The sequence below is a fragment of the Marmota flaviventris genome, chromosome 17 (assembly GCF_047511675.1).
Source record: "Marmota flaviventris isolate mMarFla1 chromosome 17, mMarFla1.hap1, whole genome shotgun sequence".
In the NCBI taxonomy this organism is placed as follows: Eukaryota; Metazoa; Chordata; class Mammalia; order Rodentia; family Sciuridae; genus Marmota; species Marmota flaviventris.
Genome location: NC_092514.1, coordinates 38826929 through 38844645, shown reverse-complemented (window position 1 = coordinate 38844645; position 17717 = coordinate 38826929). Strand labels below are relative to the sequence as shown.

Sequence of the window (17717 nt, the reverse complement as noted above, 5' to 3'; positions counted from 1 at the left end):
TTGTTACCTCCTGTCGCGAGGGGGCAAAATTGTGACATATGCAGTCAAGAGGAGAAATGAAGAATGTCCATACGCTTCTGCCCCTTTCAATGCTTTATTCACTCAAATTACTCAATATAATTTCACTCTGTAGGTTCTTAATCAAGAAAACGACAATCCTTAATGCTAGGCACTGCGATAGACATAATCCATTCACAGTAAACAAATCTAGATTAATTCATTCACAGCAAACAATTCTAGATTAATTCTAAGCACTGCAAAACACACTTAATCATGACAGGCTACTTAAGGACATTCCCTCTGCATGCTAAGTTCAAAAGTCTCAAGCCTTAGGCTTTATGTCCAGCAGATGCAAACTCACTTAGACGGTGGTGACCAGGTCCAGAACCAAGGCAGGCTTTTCCTGGTGTGGAGTCAAAGACTGGTTGAGCAGAGCGTCATAGGGAGAAGCTGCGACCCTCACCAAGGTCCAGGTAGAGTTTGAGAGCAGTGAGGATCACGCAGAGAATCAGGAAATGATGACAAGTGTTGGGATGTCAGTCCAGGTTTTCATCAGGCTCTCTAGCTCAAGTGCATCCTTGTTTCGGCTGGCTGAATCCCTATGTATCCGTTCTATTATTTATACTGGATTTGGGGGCTTTTGACCCCACTTTCAGTCTTGATCAGCTACCACCAGATTTCTCCATGACATCATTTACTCTGGGGTCAGAAACATCTGGTCTGGTGGGCTCTATCCTGATCTTCTTGCCTTTCCCTCGGGACAGCCTGCCAGAGGCTTCACTCTGATTATCAGGGTGAGGGGAAGTAACTTGTTAGAGGCCATACTGGAGGGCTCTGTGGGTGTGCCTGGTGAGACTGCAGGTTTCAATCTGGAGTTTTTAAAATGGAGTTGCTCAGGCTCAGGCCTAAGTCAATCCTAATACCTCCAAAAGATTTCATGTGTATCAACTGCAAGGAAATCTATCACCTTGGCATTCAGATGTATTGATTGGGGTTTGGATTTTAATAGATTACTGCATTTGTATTTTCTATTTCTTTTCTTTCTTCTTCTCCTCCCCCCTTCCTCTTCCTCTTTCTTCTTCTTTTCTTTGGTACCAGGAATTATACTTGGGGGCACTTAACCACTGAGCCACATCCCCAGCCCTTTTTATTTCTTATTTTTATTCAGAGCCTTGCTAAGTTGTTTAGGGTCTTGTTAAGTTGCTGAGGCTGGCTTTTGGATTTGCAATGTTCTGCCTCAGCCTCCCAAGTCCCTGGGATTACAGGCATGTGCTACTACACCCAGATCTATTTCTTCTTTGATAATCAATGGTCTCTACCACTTACATCTTCAACTTTCTTGATGAAAAAGCCTACACCTAAATCAGTTTCTCTGGGGCTGGGGTTATAGTTCAACGGTGGAGCATTTGCCTAGCATGCATGGTGCCCTCATTCCAATCCTAGTTCCAAAAAAAAAAAAAAAAAAAAAAATCAAGTTCCTTCTCTGCTTTTTCTTTTTTCCCCTGATTTTCACCTCTCAAGTCCTCACTGCCTCAATTGTTCCTTGATGCTTTTAAACAGATTAAATTTTGCCTACTTTTCTATATATTTTTTTCTCTTGGAAAAAAATATAGAGAGAGACCCTCATTGTTATACAAAATTACATATAAGAGGAAATGAGGGGAAAGGGAAAAAAAACAAGGGAGAGAAATAAATTACAGTAGATGGGGTAGAGAGAGGTGATGGGAGGGGAGGGGAGGGGGATAGTAGAGGATAGGAAAGGCAACAGAATACAACAGACACTAGTATGGCAGTATGTAAAAACGTGGATGTGTAACCGATGTGATTCTGCAATCTGTATACAGGGTAAAAATGGGAGTTCATAACCCACCTGAATCAAATGTATGAAATATGATGTGTCAAGAGCTTTGTAATGTTTTGAACAACTAATAATAACAGCCATGATACTAGTGTTAGAAACAGAAGTTGTTTTCCATTCACTTTTTTTAAAATTTTTTTTCTTACTTGTTGATGGATCTTTATTTTATTTATTTATACGTGTTGATGAGAATCGAACCCAGTGCCTCACACATGCCAGGCAAGTGCGCTACCACTGAGCCACAGCACCAGCCCTGCCATTCACTTTTAACAAACAGGAAGACAAAGGGGAAAAGAGGTTCAGTTCAATTCTTACAAAATATAACTTTGGAGATATAAAATTTAAAATTCCATGCTCCTCAAATGTGAAGGATGAATATTATATAGGTAAGTTCTCTGACAATAATGTATTTCAATTAGAAAGTAATGAAAACAATACTGACTTTCTCCAGTATTTGAAATTTAAGAAGCATACCTCAGATGTACTCATGGGTTTGCTCTAAGGAAAATGGTTAAGAAGTTGGCACACACTGGCTGCTCCTTGATGTTTTTTAGTGAGATACCACAATAAATAGATGATCCCAAGCTAGCATTGGTCTATTTGTAGGCATAGGCAAAAAGAAAGAAAATTGCTAGGAAGGGCGTGTTTACCTGTGTCCTGCAAAGAAAAATGACTGAGTCCAGGTTGGAAAAGCCAATGGCTTCTGTAACTAAGGAGTGGGAAGCAAAGGCAGTTTCTTACAGTGGGTTTTGTTTGTTGTAGTACTGAGGATTGAATCCAGGCCCTGCTAGGCAAGTGCTCCACACTGAGCTACATCCCCAGTCCATTTTCTTTTATTTTATTGCTTTGCTTTATTATATTGTATTATTCTATTGTTTTGTTTTAGGTATTTTTGTCTTGTTTTGTTTTATTGTATTTGTTTAGTTTATATTTTATTTTATTCATTTTTTATTTTATTTTATTTTTGAGACAAGTTCTCACTAATTTCCCAAGGCTGGCCTCAAATTTGTAATTCCCCTGCCTCAGACTTCTTATTCACTGGGATTACAGTTGTGCATCAACATCATGCTAATAGGTAATAATCTCACAAAAGTGAAAATGAATAAGACTTTGGCCCTATCTTTGAGAGATTTTTCTAAAGCACTTAATACACCCACTCAGTCCTAAATGTGGGGAAAGGAGAAGATAGACAGGTCAAATCACACCATTTATTACTAAAAAATGTTGTATATATTTTCAAAAGGACCACACCTCAATGACTGCCATTCTCTGTCAGAATAAGAAGGACATGACGAGAATGGTTTCTGCTGTGCAAGCTCACGTAAGCGCTGGGAAGGTGTACGTGAGGGTTGTTAGTACACAGAAGATCTGAAGGTCTCAGTTCTCCTGATGTTTGCACCTGTTCTCTAGGAGGTGAAATTATGTTAACATTTGACCCAATCCTAATGGTGCAACTTTCCAGCAATCTGTCTGTATCTTTTTCAGGTGATTTTCCAAAGATGTTTACAATTATATTTATTGTACCAAAGTAATTTTAATTTTCATCAAGAGCCATAAATCTCAAAGCCCTACCTTCTACCCAATGCTGATTATCAGAAACATTGACCTTTCAATAAATGTGGATGGAACTGGGACATACTGGAAGACAGCACTCCATCACAGAGGTCTCAGCCATGCTGGGAAGGCAATATTCATAGAGAAAGTCACATCTACAAGCACCCTGCTTGTGTCATTCTTCTGTGGCTAGGCCTGACATCCAGAGCACGTTCTTTGATCATAATATTCTTCTGTGGTGACACGTCTCTTCCCATTCTTTAGGAACCCTGATCCATCCATGTCAATTGGACAGGAATGAAGCTCCTTCTCATCCCAGACTCACTGATATGACCTGAGCCTGGCAATGAGCAGTCACCTCTGGATAGGATTGGCTCACGGACGGAAATACAACCCAAGCTGGACATCCTACTCATTGCTGGGAATTTTGCTGGGTTACTGAAAATGGTCCTTTCCTTCTCTACTGTATTGAACCATAACAACTATGTAAGTCTGGAGCTGCTGGAGACTTATTATTCCTCCCGCACGGAGAGAGCCTCTCAGAGAATGAGGTCAAACCCCAGAGGATTCAAGACAAGATATGGGGTGGGGAGATGAGAGGGAGAAAAAGACCCCCCCCCCAAGAGAATAATATTGGTGACAACGTTGAACCACTGGATCTAACAACCATGTCAGGCCTTTCCCTGGGTGGCCAAGATAAATTTAATTTTGGCTTAAAGTACTTTGAGTTTTATTTATATTCACTGTGTCTATCTTGCTTGGAAGACTTTGCCAAGCAAATCTCAAGGATGATGCCCCTGTGCCCGACATAAACTACACTTCCATCAACAGGGGGTGAAGGGAAGGGGCACAGGGCTGGGACAGGGCACTGCAGGTGAAAAAGCACTTCTGGACAGCCTGATCCAACAGTGTGGGGAGAGTGTATAAAAACCAGCACAAGCCAGAATCCAAATACAACAGCATTAATCCTCATAGTCACACGTCTGTTAGTTCCTACCGACCGCACAATTCATTTTCCAAAATAGAAAGAACTTCAGCCCATTATCCTGACCTGAGTTCGATCCTCAGCATCACATAAAAATGGATAAATAAAGGTATTGTGGGGCTGGCGCTATAGCTCAGTTGGTAGAGTGCTTGCCTTGCATGCACAAGGCCCTGGGTTTGATCCCCAGCACCAAAAAAAAAAAAAAAAAAAAAAGATATTGTGTCCAACTAAAAAAACAAATATTTTTAATAAATGCACTCTACTGTCATTTATAACTAAATAGAACAAACTAAAAAATAGGGGTCCCGCCCCCTCCAATTAAACAAATAAATCAAATAAAATTTTAAAATTCACATGGAAAATTTCCCACAATAAATTTTTAGGGAAAAAAAAGCACTGTGAATAGGTGAGGAATATACATTTATATACATACATATGATAGATATGCACACTGACATGCATATTTACACATATATGACACAAGCAGAAATACAAAATATATATAATTAAAAGCCTAGCTGGGGCTGGGGCTCAGAGGTAGAGCACTTGCTAAAGTCTACAACAACTACAAAAAATATTTTTTAAAAAATTTAATAGTAGTTACTTCTGGGACAGATGAGGGTTTACCTTGCTACATATGTACATTCTTGTGCTATCTTGGTATTTTTTCCCCCAAAGACCTAAACAGAGGTTTATTTAGGAAATAGATACAAATTCAAGGGAGAATGGGGGCAATCTCAAGAGAGATGCCTCTGGGGTAAAGCAAGGAATATTCCTTCCAGGGAGAATGTGAGCCATCCCCAGAGATAGTCTATTTTAGTATTTTTAAATGAGCAGTGTAAGCTATCAATATTGTCAGGAATAAGGTTCCAAAGACCACTTGACAAATAAAATAATTTGAACAAGACGTTATGGTCATGGTTGCAAATTTGTAAGGAATTAAGACAAAGCAGGGAATCACAGCTTACTGGCATAACTGTGCTGTCTGCAGTGCTATGCTAGGTACTATTGGGTATAGACGTAGCCCCTACTCTCCAGGAAGCCACTGGGCTAAAAAGCAAGATAACAGACCCCTGGCCACACTGCAGAGGCAGAACCACACTCAAAACCACCTTTGTTGGCCAACCCAAAAATAGATATAACCTATTAGAACAGCTAAAAACTTAAAAATAACAATACCAAAAGTGAGAATACAAAGAAACCAGATCTCATCCATTGCTGGTGGGACTATAAAATAGTACAGCCACTCAAAAATAGTTTGTTAATTTCTTGAGAAATCTGAAAACATGCACTTACCATAGACCCAGGAACTACATTCCTGACACTTAACCCAGGGAAATTAAAACTTGTGACCATACACTCACCTGTACACAAACCATTCACAATGGCTTTATTTCTAATAGTTCCAAAGTGGCAATAAACCCATATGCCCTTCAAGGACTGTGGTATGCGCAGATAGCCAAGTTTTACTTTCTATACTGATCAGGGCTTCCTACTGAAAATGGTCTAGCACCATTTATTCCACTAACATCCCTTACAACATGAGGTCCTGTGGGTCACTAACACTATGGATCTTACAGAGTCATTGATTCCTTAGGAAGGCCTGTTGACAAACAGGAAGGCACAACACTGTTACTCAGAAAAATGAAAACAAAATACCAATAAACTATTCTCTAACCCAAAGCTTTAGATAGTCAGATATGATTTTAAAGGTGGCTGGCTTATGTATCAAATACATTTATAATTTTAGAATTATGAATAAACTGCAAAACAATTCTTCAGAACTAACAGAACTAGTGTAAGAAACCGATATTGGTAATATTTTAAAACCCCATTCCACATAAGGAGGCTCATGTAAAAGCATAGCTTTAAGCCTACATTATATAAAAAAGAACTTATTCATAAAGACCTCCTCAAAAAAAAAAAAAAAAAATCCTATGCGATGAGAAGATGGAGCAGGAGGCAACTGTAGCCTCATGACCGAGAGCTTAGCCTTTAATAGAAGGACTTTTGGGTTTCAATGCTGTACTGCCTTAGGCCTGCTCTTTAACATTTCTGTGCAGCATTTTCACATCTGTGGAACACAAATAATAGTACCTACATTAACAATCATTAGGTTGTTGAGAGAATTAAATGGGTTAATACAGTATAAACCCCTGGCACACAAAAAGCACACAATAATATTAGTAATGTATGTACATGGTACCATAGATTGAATCTAGGGCCTTGTGCATGCTGGGTAAGCTCTCTACCACTGAGCCAGTCTAATGTATTCACACTGTTTATAGAGGTAAAGGATACACAGAGAAATATCACATAGCAAAAGAAATGTCAGTGTTTTGAAGAGTCTTACACAAAATTCTCTTACTTTTATACAAGACTGTGCCTTCCCCTAACTCCTACTAAAGAATGCACACAATTTCGTTCAGAAAAAAAGTTTCATTTTACCCAATGGAATGAGTAAAGTAAATCCTGCTGAGCATGCCCAACACTGCCCAAGCTCCTGTGGCCAACATATTATTTCAATAGCAAAGGGGACTGTTTAAAGACAATTTTATAACATTCACCACTGAATTTTCACCAGTGAAAATTCAAGATCTCTTGTGGCAGGCAGAGTCTTTCAAAAACATCTGTGCCCTCACTCATGCCCCACCCCTCTTTCCTAATCAAGGCTATGGTAACCAAAGCCCTCTACAGGCTGGCACGGATCTGACCACAAGCTCTCCCACTGACTAGTCATTAACTAGGAAAGAAAGGCCCCAGGGGCCAACAACAGTCCATAAACAGCCCCTTCTTTGGTAGGAGAGGGTTTATTCTAGAAATGCTTAAAGAAAAAAACACTTGACTTGAATAACCTAGATACACCTAATGCCTTTCTTCCCCTTCTAGTTTCCTAATCTATTTAGGGAAGAACCATAGAAATTGTTGTGATCAGAAACATAAATTGTTTCCAGAAGTGTTAAACAATGCTTGTCCAAAGGCCCCAATATAACCAGGGGTTTAGACAGCTGTGTTAGGAGCCACAGAAGCTGCATTTTCTAATCAGCATTGCTTCTGGACAATTGAAACTTTCTCTGGTGCAAAGTCCAGACACAGGAAGCAGTGTTCCCTGCAAATGTCCAAACAGCTTCATTATTGTTTAACTACCAAAATAACACTCCAATAATCTATCAAGTTTGACATTTCATCCAACCAAGCAATCAAACCAGGATGAAAAACATGCATGGAGAAATTATTTTCTCCCCTAGCCCCAAATCAACAAGAGTTTTGACGTCACAGACATAAATTAATAATGCTTCTTCCTAGACTACTTATAAAAGACCTCTGGAAAACAAATAGAAACCAAAGTGCCTCAGTTGGGTGTGCTGGCACATGCCCCAGTGACTCAGGAGACAGGAGGATCACAGGTTCCAGGCTAACTTCATTAACTTAGCATGGCCCTAAGACTCTGTCTCAAAATAAAAAAGGGCAGGGGAGGGGCTGGGGTTGTGGCTCAGCGCCTGGCACGTGCAAGACCCTAGGTTCCATCCTCAGCACCACATAAAAATAAATGAATAAAATAAAGGTATTTTGTCCAACTACAACTAAAAACTATTTTTTTTTTTTAAGGGCAGGGGATATGGCTCAGTGGTTGAATGTTCCTGGGTTCAATCCCCCATACCAAAAAAAAAAAGTGATGCTTGACTGAGAAGACCAAATAATACTAAAACACATATCAACACTGAATTACATACTATGGCATCAAAAACTGCTTTCTTGACATCATGTTCAGAACTCTTGAATTTTGTGCTAATCCTTTCCAAACAAAACTAGAGGGCTTTTTGAGGTGCTGGGATCAAACTCAGGCTTCCCACATGGGGAGCAAGAGCTCTGCCACTGAGTTAATATCCCCCAAACCTAGAGGTTTATCTGTGTGTTATTTCTAAAAAAAAAAATTGAGAAAAAAAAATATTTCAGACTGCTATTTGCAAGCATTTTCACAAATAACACTGTAGCCTAAATCACATATAAAAATCAAATTAGATATAATTGTCAACATATTTTCATTCTTAATATTAATTTTGGTAATACAAGAGATATGCTGGTATTCTCCATAAAATATTTTAACAAGTAAATGCAATTTAGGAATCTGATAAAGACCATCTGGAAGAGAAATAGAACTACTTTCATTTTTATGTTCCCCATTAATCGGTGGGTTCACAGTCACTATTCCTTAAGCTGTCGGTCTACAACAGTCCCAAGAGTTGAAAAACACTGAGGATGATGGTTCGGTGTCATCTGGAGGACTCAGTCCAACCACATGGCCAAGGGTGGACTGGGAAGGCAGAAGGCCCTTTGTCAAGCTCTCCAGGAATATTCTGATACAGCCCTCTCCTCCCCCACTCGGTAAACACTGGCTAAGATTCACACTTCAGCTCTGTCTAGAATGATTATGTAAACTCTTCCATAGTATATGATGAAATGACCAAGAATGGTACCTGAATCTAGTCTTAACCCAAACACAGAAATAGCTTAGTTTCTGTTCCACTCTAATATTACTTTTTCAGTGCAGGTGGGATGGCACCCAGAACCTTGCTCACGCCAGCAAGCACTACACCACTGAGCTACATCTCCAGCATCTCTTGATTATCTCTGAGAACAAGGTGCTCGAAGGTCAGAAGTCCCTCTTCAGGTGGGCTAGAAAAAACCAATTAGCTCTAAAATGGCTCCAGAGTGACAACAAACAACCTCTAACTTCACTCAGTGAAGTGGACAAAGATTGGAAAGAACCATAAAAGGAGGGAAGAGAAGTGACACCTGAATTCCAGAATAATCTCCACCTATTCTCAGAAAACACGTGAATATTCCCCCTGTAAGGATCTAGCGAAACGTCGGAGAAAGAGACCACCAAGTGACCACTCATGCAATTGGCAGAAGGGGGGGATTTATTGAACCAGCATACTGGGGCTCCGTGCCCACTCAAGAAGGGAAAGCAGCCCAGAGCCCCGAGCAGGGGCTGAGCACTGCTTAAGTACACTTTTTGGGGAGGGCGGAGGGCTTTGTATACATCAGAACAAATCATCATTAGGCGCGGGAAAATTGAACAACAACTCCTAAACATGATTGGTTCATTCATTGGCGGGAACAGGTCAGGCTGGAGTGATAGGTCATTCCTAAGGAGGGGGTTACATTTAAACTGATTGGTCCAGGCTCTGCAATGCCTACGTGTGACCACACAGAGCCCTTATTAAACAACCAATAGTCAGGGGAAATATTTACTGGGCAGTTCCAAGCATTGTCTCAACAGCTACAGAAATTTCAGGTTTTGCAGGTAGCATAGAAACCTAACAATACCTAATCCTTTACATTTTAACTCAGACCTTGCAGCTTAGAAACTTTACAACACCCGGTCTTTTACCCTTTAACTTCAATTTCTTTTACCCTTACACCCCCCTTATTATTATTTTCTATCATTTATCTATAACCTCCCAACCCCCAATAGATTGAGAAACTAATCTGTGGAGCCCCTCTTCCTGCTTGGCTAGAAATAACCTACCTTCCAGGCTCAATCTGTGCTGTCATGTTACAGGTTTCACAATTCAGAGGGAAAAAGGACCCAGTTTGGGGTCAAAATGGTAACACCTGAAAGACTTAAGAATCTTCCATTGTGGACTGGGAAATTACTTATCCCTCAAATTATTCCTTTTTATCCCCCTTTGCATATAATTTTAATCCTTTCCATTTGCCCAAACAATGACTGCTTATCTTCAAAAACAATTCTACCTTTGACTAAATAATCCTCAAACTAGCTAAACTTCAGTAGATCGCCCTTGCTATCCCCCTAGTAAACACTGTCCTCTTTCCCCAAATTAGAGCACCCCTTTGTTCAGAATTTTCAAATAAAGATTATGCATTAGTTAATCTTCCACACTGTGTAAAATAATAATTAGAATGGTTAAAGATAGTAATAATCCAATCTAATGGCAATTGGCTATGTACCCACTGACCCAAGACCTAGAAGATGGGAAGCCAAAAGAGGTCAAAGGAGCTGGGATTGTAGCTCAATGGTAGAGCACTTGTCTAGCATGTGTGAGACACTGGGTTCCATCCTCGGCACCACATTAAAATAAAGGTACTATGTTCATCTACAACTAAAATTTTAAAAGAGAGAGAGAGAGAGAGAGAGAGAGAGAGAGAGAACACAAGCTTGGTTATTTCTAAAACAGAAATATTAATTATTATGAAAGTGAAAAAGCATGAGAAGATTTGCAGAAAAATACAGTGGCAGACACATGCTTTCCTATACGTTTTACGATAAAATATATTAATTCATGTGCCACCAAGCCTGTGTTGTAAGTACCAAGACTCAAGAGATTTTGTAAAGCAATGAAGAGTAAAAGAAGGAGGTGGGGTGGAATCGGAGGACATTCCATTTACTAAATACTTTTTTCCTTTGGAATCTTTTAACATAATCAAGCAGTTGCAAATAAACAATGGTGCTGATTACTAATGAATTGCATTTAACCACTCAGAAGCCTGTGCCAGCAGAGCCTCCAGTTGGCCTAACTTCCGGTAAATTTCAGAATGACTAGGCAGCATTTCTTTAAAGAGGATGGATACTGTTAAAATGTTTCAGCAAATTATACTGGCTCCTAGTAGTTCAAGTGGGGGTGGGCTTTCCCTACTCTTAAAACTAGTAACAAATGGCTGTGCTGGAGATCCCTGATTATTCCCTATCTTTAGTTGTAATTTTAGAAAAGCTATGTGAATGTTAAAACTAGGAGACTAAGGCTTAACCAACCTGTCTGTAGCTGCAGAGAGAAGCAGCTTTAAAAAGTAAAGTAACACCAGCTCAACAAAATAAAAAATGCAAATGTGCTCAAGCACATGTAGAGTAGCAGTTGAAAAAAGTTGCGGAGAGAGCTGGGAGGTTTTGCCTGTACTTCTTCATGGAGAGCACCAAGGAGAAATTACCAGACCAAGGTCACTTTCATTTAAAAAAAAAAAAAAAAAAAAGGTTAGTAACCTTAACAGAAATATTAAAAAAAAAAAAAAAAAACTGTATAGGTCATAACCATGAAAGTAGCAGCCTGCTGAGAAGCCCTCCAAGAATCCTGTAGGAAATTAAGTGGAGATTAGAATAATTAAATGTAAAGTCTCCTTGAGAACAAATTCCGCTGCTGAAGACTAAAGTCATTTTTATGAAACATACAGAAAAATTATGAAAGGATTTACCAAGCATCACAGCCTTTCTACTTTCACATAAGGTTTGTAAATGCTATGATCTACCAAAAAAAGACCAACCATTTGGGGAGGGAATTAAATAATACAGCTTATCAGAGAAAACCACCCCATTCTCCAGTCTTTGCAAAAGTTCACTTGCTCATGGAACTGTAATGTACCTAGGAGTTGCCAAAAATTACACACATTTCCTCAAAAGAGATGGAGGAAAAAATATAATCACGGGGTAAAAGGCCAAACATTGTCTCTTCTGAATGCTTAAACAGCCAATTATGTGGCTTAATATATTAATTCTATAGAAAGAAAGAGACTATTACAGGAAAGTTGAATAAGACATCTTAAAAAATGTACCCTGGGGCCTAAGTCCATTCAACTGACAGTAAAATCACCCCTCAAAAAAGCACTTTTATGCAACATCTAGTATTTTAATTTTCCAGCTGCCAACAGGAATATATAAAGGAGAAGAAATTAAACTAATTATGTCAGCAGCACAGTGAACAAAACTTTAATTGTATTACACACTAGACATTTACCGAACAATACAAAGGCCCTTAAGGGTAGAAACTTCTTTAGAATATAAATGATTCCCAATCAATATGACAGAAATTAGTCTGTTTAGGCAATAAACAGATTCATAGTTTAGGTGCAAAAATTCGACTGACAATCCAATATAAAAAATAAATAAACAGTATAAAGAAACTAATTTTTAAAATGGCTTTAAATCACTCCATGATTTACATATGCTGTATCATTATTAGGCCCTTAAAGCCAGTATTGTACTAATCAGCTTCTTTAACATCCTGCACACAAAAGAGCCTATTCATTTAGCTGAAAGACAGGTGTTAGCAACCAGCAACCTCTTTTAGCCTCAAGTTCCAGGGACCCAGCCTATATTATTACGGCGTGATTGGCAAGTCAGGAAGGACACCTTGAAAAAGAGAGAGACAGAAGGAAAGAATAAAAAAGAAGACCAAAAAGGGAGAAAGGAAGATAAGGCAAGAAATGGATGTTAGGTACTACTTAATAGGGCCACCCTCAAAGCCTCATAGCCTAATCAGAGCTCCTGGGCTACCATCCAAATACATACAGCAGAATTTGGATAACGTTATTAATTTATTCTTGCAGATAGTAACTCTGGGCACGTGCCAACACTCCACTCATTCTGAAAAAAAAAAAAAAAATTTAAGCATTGCTAATTGTCCTATGACTCATTTTTCTTACCCATATTCTCTAGTTCCTTAGTGCTCACACTCTTAGTACACTTTCTACAAGAGCTGAGTAGATATTCCTGGAAAGAGATATAAAGGCTAGATTTAGAAAGATATCTTAAACCTACAAAATAAAAATCCTACAGAAAAAGTGGAAGAGAAACTGAGTGGCCTACAATGTACGAAAAACATCTGCTATCTTAACTTTAGTATGCATATTTTTCTTCATTTGGTTGGCTTATTTTAAATTCTTACATAGAGAATTCCCAGGCATCTCCCATCATTGATCAAAACTAGATTCGGCTTCCTATTGAGACCTCCAGTTGTTTCCACATTATCACTCATTTGTCCACTCATGAGATAAAGAAAGCTACTTTCACCAGAAACTCTCCCTCATGACTCCTGACAGATAATACAGCAGAGGTGCTTTGCTGTAAAGCAATTAACATAAAAGTTATAAAAGCTCTTTGTTATCTGTCATGACTAGGAAATAGGTTATTCTAGCAAATCAAACATCATGGACAGCATGATGCTATTAGAGGAACTACCAATTTAAAAAGAGTTTCAGAGCATACAATTTCAATAATTTTAAAAAACAGAAGTGAACCCCAATTTTCAAAGTTCCATAAGGCTTGTTGCACAGGAAATACAGTTAAAAAGAAAATGAAACAGTTCCCAAACTAGGCTGCATATCAAAAGCATGAGGAGCTTTCTGGAAATAATGCAAGGGAAGTTTTTTAAATAGAGATTCCTGTTCATCACTTACCTACTCAACCAAAATGTCCAGGAGGTGGTGCTTCCCCACCCCTGGAGGGCAGGGAGAGCCCCAGGCCGCGCCCCACACGGAGGAGGCGACCCCAGCCCACACTCTGGGGTACCGGAGGCCGAGGAGCGGCCCCCGTCCTCCCACCAGACCCCACCCCAGGCCCGGCGTCCCGCGGACCCCAGCGCCGCCGCCGCCGCCGCCTCCTCACCTGCCGCGGCCGCCTGCCCGGCCCGCACCTGGGTTAAGGAGGGGAGGGGAGAGGCCGGATCCGGGCCCAGACACCTCAGACGGGGGGTGCGGGCTTCGCCGCGGCGGCGTCTCCGGGGCTGAGGGGCACAGGGGGGCGGTCGCGACATCCTCACGGGCGGCCCCAGGAAGTCGCCCCCCCAACCCATCCCCTGGCGGTTCGGCGCGGCCGCTCCCGCCCCTCGCGCGGCTCCGCCCCCGGATCGCCCCGCCCCCGCCCGGGAGCGCGCCTCCGCCCTGCCGCTCCACCATAGAGAGGAGCGAGGAGCGCGGCGGCTAGAGCGCGCCCCCCGCGCGTGCCCCCTGGCGGAGCCGAGGCTCGGAGGCGGGGCCGGCAGGAGCCGGTGAAGCTTGGGTGCGCAGAAAGCCGGGCGTCTGGGGCGCCTTGTTACCTGAGCCACACAACTCTGATGCCCGAGCGAAGGGTCAGGGTCTGAGTCTCGGCTGGGCCTAGCCCCGGTGTGATGACCTTGAGCGACTCCCTTAACTTCTTTGAATTCGTTTCATAGAGTTTGGAAGTTGCCTCACTTTGGTAGCTTGCCGTTCTGCACCCAGTGCTTTGGGCGGGCGATGAGTCCCCAGTCCCCCGCGGAAGAAACCCGGCCTGGTCGAGGTCCCACAGTTGGGAGATGCGGGAAGCCCGAGCTCTGGAACATCAGGACCGGTCCTTGTCCGCTCGCGCTCTGGCACCTCCCTCCTGTAGCATCTCCCAGTCTAAACCCCTGGGATTAGTGCTTTCGCCTTAGGAAGGTTGGGAAACTGCTGAGAAAGGCTGTGGTAGACTGCAGATGACCTCGCCAAGGAACCACCTGGGCCATTCATCCGCTGAGTACCTTTCAACAAGGCACTTAACCTTTCTGAACTCTTCCCCATCCCAGGAATGCAGGTTGCCCTGAGAATTAAATGACCTGATGCCCTAGCATTTAGTAAACTATAATGCACGAGGATAGCATAGGGGGTCCTTAGCCAACCTGAGCTAAAAAGATGCCTAGGTATGAAAATAAATAAATGCTAATCCTTCTTTTGACTGGTGTCTAATGACACAATTTCCTTGTATTTATTCATTTTTTTATTTATTTTTGTTGTGTTGGGGATCAAACCCAGAGCCTTGCCACTTTTAAACTATATCCCCAGCTCCTTGTATTTTAAATAAGGAACATCATAAGAAAAATTGATATAAAAATATATATGCATCAGGCTTTGTCATTTTATAAATATCTTTATTTCCAATCCTCAAAACAGCCCAGGAAACCCAGCGTGGTGGCTCTTATATGCAATCCCAGCTACTCCATGGACTGAGGCAGAATTGCAAATTCGAAACCAACTTGGGCAACTAGTGAGACCTTTTCTCAAAATAAAAAATAAAAGGGGCTGGAGATGTTGCTCAGTGGTAAAGCACCCCTGCTTTCAAATCCCAGTACAAAAAAAAAAAAAAAACGTAAACTTGAGTGCTATTATTTCATGTTATCATATTAAGTAATTTACCCAAAACCATACAGATAAGCTGGAATGTGAAACCACTTCTTTTCCTTCACCTGGAATGCACAGAAAGATCTAGAAGTTTTCTATATCTGAATTAAATGTGCCCATATTTTTTCCTTCCTGGCTATTTTTGTAACTTTCCTTGATGCAATTCCCTGTCTTCTCTGTTTCTTTCCAGAGGTTTATTCTTGCCCACAAAAAGAATAAAGTCCCTCTTTTCCCTCTCTGGTTCCTTTTCCCTTGAGATGCCGACATTGTCCATCCTCTCTTGTTTCTGAAATGGATTCCTGAGCAGTGACAGAGGTGTAGTGTTCTCCACGACATCTCTTCTCTGCATATGAATCATACCCAGAGAAAATATAATAGGTCCAAAATAAGGGTAAAATGAGAGTCAGGGATATCCTTTTTGTAAACTTGGTTTATAAACTGAGTGCTGAGTTCTGAAAGGGAGTGCATTTAATCCACTAATTGGACCCAGTAATTTGGAGTCTGGATTCATGACATCCCATGGAAATCTTTCTCTGGGCCCTCTGGTCCATATTATGGCTAAATCATTGGAATGCTGCTAAATAATGTGCATATCATTGAAGCGATGAGGCCTCGGAGCTGCATTTACCCATACTCCTCTTTTCTCCACCTTAGGCATTATCACCATCACTATTTTTCATCTTTATCGTGCCTTTCCACAGAGGCACTCCATAATGTACCCATTGTGCAAGTAATCTGAAATCCTTTTCGGTGAGCAATAGTATTTAGTAGTAATAAAACACTAATTTGTCTACCAAGTGACATATTTATAGGAGCTGTTTACTTTGACATATTTTTATTATTTCTACTCATTTGCTAAGTACTTTCCAATATATATTTATGAAGCACATGCCTTTCCCCAAACAGTAGTAAAAAAATAAATCTTATTATTTATTTTATTAGTAGCAAAAAGGCTTGTAAATCCTAGTGCCCTGATTTTTGTTAGTTCTGGCAAGAACTGGAAGAATTAATAGTGATTGAACACCTACTATGTGCCAGATTTTCTGCTGAAAGTTCACTTTACATAAATTACCTGTTTAATTCCCCTGAGATATATATTTTACCAATAAGGAAAATGTAATTCGCCTGCAACATAGATTTTACCAGTAGGACAGAGACATTATCTTGTCCAAGGAACTCAGCCAGGAAGGGCTTAGCAGGGTTTTGAACCTAGATCTTTCCCTGATTCCTAAATCCTGTATCATCGTTCTACTTCACTAGGCACCCCAGTGGAATTTCTCAGGACCTCATATATTCTGTAAAACACAGAGTATCCCTTTCTGAGACAGGCTGCAGAGGTTATGCCAGAATGGAACACTTAAACATACACAGGATGCTAGCCCTAATTTATTTATGGGTAAATTATGTATTAATTCCAAGGGAGTTATTCCCTAGGAAATCAGTGGTAGTATAGCTCCCAAAAAGAAGGACCCAAACTGAAGCCATTCTGAAAACAAGACTGGCCACATTGTTTGCAAGCACAGTATAAAATGAGGACCCTTGGTCAGAAATTCAAAATTACAAGATGGCCATAACACAGCTTTAAACTAAGTGCTGGGCCCTTCTGAGCAAGGTGTCCGGGATGACTGCACCAGTCACACCACCACAAAGCTGCCCTTCCTAGACAGAAGCTCTCACCAGTATCTCTAAGGCATCATGAGCCTCCCAATGATATGAGATTGAGTGCCTATGATACACCTGGTAATATGATATTACCGATGATATTTGGCACTTTACATAAGCTACATGACCCTAAAACTAGTCTATGAAATAGGCATTATTTTTCCCATTCCTCAGTGGATGAAACTGTCTTCAAAAGGCCAAGTCACTCATCCACTGTCATAAAACAAGTAAATATCAGAGCTAAGACCAACTTAGTTGAAATGTTAAAAATCCTGCTCCTTAGCTGGGCATGGTGGCACACACCAATAATCCCAGTGACTCAGGAGTCTGAGGCAGAAGGACTGCCAAGTTCAAGGCCAGCCTCAACACTTTAGTGAGACCCTCAGAAACTGAATGAGACCCTGTCTCAAAATTTTAAAAAAGGTTGGGGATGTTGCTTAGTAGTAAAGCACCCCTGGGTTTAATTCCCATTAACAAAAAAGAAAAAAAAAATGTTCCTTAACTTTGTATCCTTTTCAGCACTGGTCCTTTGTCTTCTGGCAAAACATAAACATAAACTGATGCTATAATGTCCAGAGACTATGAAGGATCCAGGGAAGCTGGGCACGGCACAGTGGCACATGCCTGTAATCCTAGCTGGTCAGGAGGCTAAGGCAGGAGGGTTGTGAACTCAAAGCCAGTCTTAGCAATTTAATGAGGCCCTAAGCAACTAAGTGAGACTCTGTCTCTAAATAAAATACAAAAAAA

General features: G+C 40.8%; 1 long non-coding RNA gene across 1 annotated transcript in view; it reads right to left on the bottom strand.

Moving 5' to 3' along the window:
- LOC139702371 (uncharacterized) overlaps window positions 1–13996 on the bottom strand; it is a 50368-nt gene extending 36372 nt beyond the window's left edge. Inside the window, exon 1 of the long non-coding RNA XR_011705004.1 lies at window positions 13801–13996. This is a non-coding gene — a long non-coding RNA (uncharacterized lncRNA). The remainder of the gene's footprint in view (window positions 1–13800) is intronic.
- Window positions 13997–17717: the final 3721 nt, after the last annotated feature.